This window comes from Cynoglossus semilaevis, chromosome 4, assembly GCF_000523025.1.
Source record: "Cynoglossus semilaevis isolate Cse_v1.0 chromosome 4, Cse_v1.0, whole genome shotgun sequence".
NCBI lineage: Eukaryota > Metazoa > Chordata > Actinopteri > Pleuronectiformes > Cynoglossidae > Cynoglossus > Cynoglossus semilaevis.
The window spans coordinates 5,305,190-5,309,063 of NC_024310.1; positions in this window are offsets into that span (position 1 = coordinate 5,305,190).

A 3,874-nucleotide genomic window follows, 5' to 3' on the forward strand; every position below is an offset into this window, starting at 1 on the left:
TCCACCCCTCCCTCCCTCCCTCCATCCCTCCATCCATCCATCCCTCCATCCCTCCATCCATCCATCCATCCATCCATCCCTCCCTCCATCCCTCCATCATCCATCCATCTATTCATCCCTCCATCCATCCATCCATCCATCCATCCCTCCCTCCATCCCTCCATCCCTCCATCCATCTCTCCCTCCATCCCTCCATCCATCCATCCCTCCATCCATCCATCTCTTTATTCTATAGAAAGTAGAAGCTGTTGTCAGGTGTCAGGTACGTAGTCCAACTGAACTAGGTATGAAACAAATGAAGTCATTTGCTCGTCTTATTTGATTGCTACATATATTGTACTCTTTACTACTCTTTACGCAGTACTCACCGTCTGGTCCGTGCCGGGTACATTAATACCACTGTAAAAGAGCGTTCCCAACAGCTGCACTCACTTATCAAAGGTGCAGCTCGTCTGTGGTGAAAAGACAGGTGGATGAGCAAATACAGTTCCTCGTGGAACCCATCAGCCTCCCCCTCTTCACCCAGCATGCCTTGCTCCCATTACAACCCAATTGCATAATGCTGTTTTTTTTCCCCCTATTACTTCAAATACTTTTCCACCGAGCCAAAAAGTCTGAGTCTGTTTCTGCCAATGCATTTATGACTTGTTTACATTTTGGACTTATCTGTTGGACGTGCGTGGACTGAGCGGGATTGGAGTCAAACCGGATACAGAGGTTTGTGAGCAGAGTGATAATGCTGTCTTGAGCGTTCCTGCCAGGAAAAATAAAACACCCTGCATGACTAATACACGTCATACATTCCTAATCAATGGAGAGGTTGGACTCAATGGAATATTCCACAAATCGCACCCTTGCCAGATTCATTAGGCTTTTGTATCCACAGAAAATAATGGACATTTAGATTTTTATTTGCAAGTGACCCCAGGACCTGGGTAATGTTACTGGCCGCTCATGCTGCTGACATCTTGCAGTTATGCAGTTTGTTCCACTCTTTTTCCAAGACCCGAAAAGGGTGGTGATGACAGCCATCTGAAAATATTGATTTCTGTTGTTTCCACAGCTCGCTTCACTCCAGTAGCTCCACACTTCTAAAAGCAGCAACATGAAAATCACATCAACCACCACCTACAGCACCGCGTCACTTTCCATTCCTTTTTTTTTTTTTTTTTTTTAACGAGCTTCTCTGCACTTCACTTGATGTCTGACTCTTTCCACTACGGCGCAGAATCTATTCTGTTCGGAAACACCTTGTTTGGGCCAGACACAGAACATCCAGTCTTCATTCCAGTGTAAATTCCTCGGAAACACGTGAATGTCCTTCGGCGATGTAGGACAGAGAGGAGATAAACATGTGCGAGGGCCAACGAGGTGGCTCACAGGCATCAGGAACGGTTTATATTTGGTTGTGATCCTCCACCCTTCGCTAACCGCTGCTCCTGACTAATGACTGCACTATTTTAGGCTGTTTAGCATTTCTGCAGTGACTGTGGGCTCATGTGATGGCTTTTAGGAAAAGTCATTAAATGTGTATTTAAGTGTCCCTGAGTTGGTGCGTAATAGTAACACTGCAAACAAGGGCTGTCCCGTGTTATTTTCTTTACATCTGTCAAACGTCACCATTAATTAAGAAAAAGGTCAAGACAGATGTAATATGTAATTAACGTGTAATAAACCTTGAAAGTGTCAGATGAACTTATACATGAAGATACAGAAAGTTTTCTCCAACAGCTGTGGCCAATTTTATTGTCAGGTTTTAGTCTATCGGATTTTTCAGCCTTTATAAAATTAGCATCAGAAAGAAACCTGTTAAAAGTATTGAAGCTTTGCAACAGATATTGATCGAAAAAATATTTGAGAGGACTGGGATTTCAAGACGCAAAGACACAAGTTGTGATCAGGTGTAAAAAAAAAAAAACCTGAATTCTAAAAAGAAAACAGAGATGCTTATAATTAAATGGAGTCATCTGCATAAATATATTTTTTGTTGATTTCTTTTAGATTGGTATTGGTATTAGATTGGGAGAATTTTTTGACTAACCATCATAGAACAAATTTGCAAAAGTACTTCCTGTTTTACTAGAGTGTGTTGAAATGAGTTTCATTACATTAATATTTACTTAAACAATGTATCGTGGTCAGTAAAGTCGTTGAACATCTTCGTTCTCCACTTCTGCCCCAGTGAGCTAAGGCTTCAGCGTATTACTAAAAATATAGTTTTACAGAGATTGACAACATTTTTGGTTCACTTTTTTTTTCATCATTTATTTGATCTCAGCTTTGATGGAACAGTCGCTGCTGTCGACTGTTGTTCGAGCCACCGTTTGTCTGTGACGCTGTCAGAAAAACCCATGTTTGTGTTCCTGTCACCAAATGCCACAGCGCTGCGTTGACCAGCCTTGAGTGACGTGCGGCTGCACCGAGGGGAATTCAGCTTCAGATGACACACTGTTTTTGCCACTGTGGCTGCTGCGGCTCCGCTCTGCTCCGCACATGTCTGGCACTTTGTGCTCCTTCAACATCAGATTCCTTTTTAAACATCGCAGCGATGATGATCACACGCTGCAGGTTGAGGCCTGCTGTGTGAGGATTTCTGATAGTTTTCCTAACCATCACATCGTCCCAGTCGCTGCTTATGTAAGCCTGATTTATTAGCGGTGATTCTTTGGGGATCCGTGATCCAACTGACATAAATTGTTGCTGTCACTGTGTAAATTCAGGTTATGGCAGGGTATAAACCTGCTTATCAACTCTCTAGGAAAAGTGTGCGTGGTGTCTATTTTTTCAAGGGGTTGACCTGTGGAGCGCTGTTTTTTTTTTTTTTTTTTTCCTCTCTGGCAGGGTTTCCCTGCAGTGTCTTCCTGAACACTGTTACCTTATATGGTCTCTTATCTCCAGGTCGTGGGTCGGTCGTCCGTCTGTTTTTTGACTTTTTGCTCTACTTTACTGTTAGACCCAGGGTCCACGCAGACAAAACATTCACATGAGAGGATTGCAGAGGTTCAGCTGGCTGCATAATATTTAAATGGCCAGTGCAACTCTTACACATGTCTGGGTAGAATCAGGGGGGAATTGAGCCTGTGTTACTGTTCAGGATCACTCACTGTGTGCATCACCAGCTGCCATTTTATTTGTGAAAATATGACATTAAAGTACAGCTGCTGCTCTGGTCCACCAACAGGAGCTCATTGACCTTTAGGGAGAATGCCTTCCTGAGGAGGTGTTGCAGGCATGTCCTTGTGGGAGGACATTCTGGTTCAGTCCCATGACAGACTGAAGAGAGTCTCTCAGCAAACCTCAGCCAAAGGATGAAAAACAGTGCGACCTATAGTCTGGAGAATATGGTAAGTATCATGTAAGTAAGTATGGTTCATCTTTACTTTGTTATTTCACTGGATTTACTGAACAGAGAAGCATTTAAGTTTTTTCGTTCCTTGGAAACTTCTGCTCGAGGTGACCACATTCAGATGGCTTCTTCTGAAAAATGGAAAACACCATTGATCATTTTAATTTCATTGTCAGAATCTGTGCTGTCAGATCCAAAATAAAATTTAGAGAAACGTAAGGTCACACATGGAGAAAATGGAGAAACTTTCAACCTTCCAATCCCGACTCCTGTTCTAACAGGGACACAAAAAGAATGTCTCCAGTTTTAAGACCAAGTAGAAAATAACATCAACTTAGATCAGACTCAAAGATAAGGCTGAGGGAATAACAACAACACTGTTTCACTGTATCTCAGCAGGTCCTGAAAAACCTCTGCATACGTATCAGAAACTTTGAACTCATCCTTCTCAGAGACCACAGACATTTTGGTCCTTAATAAGTGTTTGTTCCGGAATATGCGTCACAAACGAACGATATTCAACCGAAG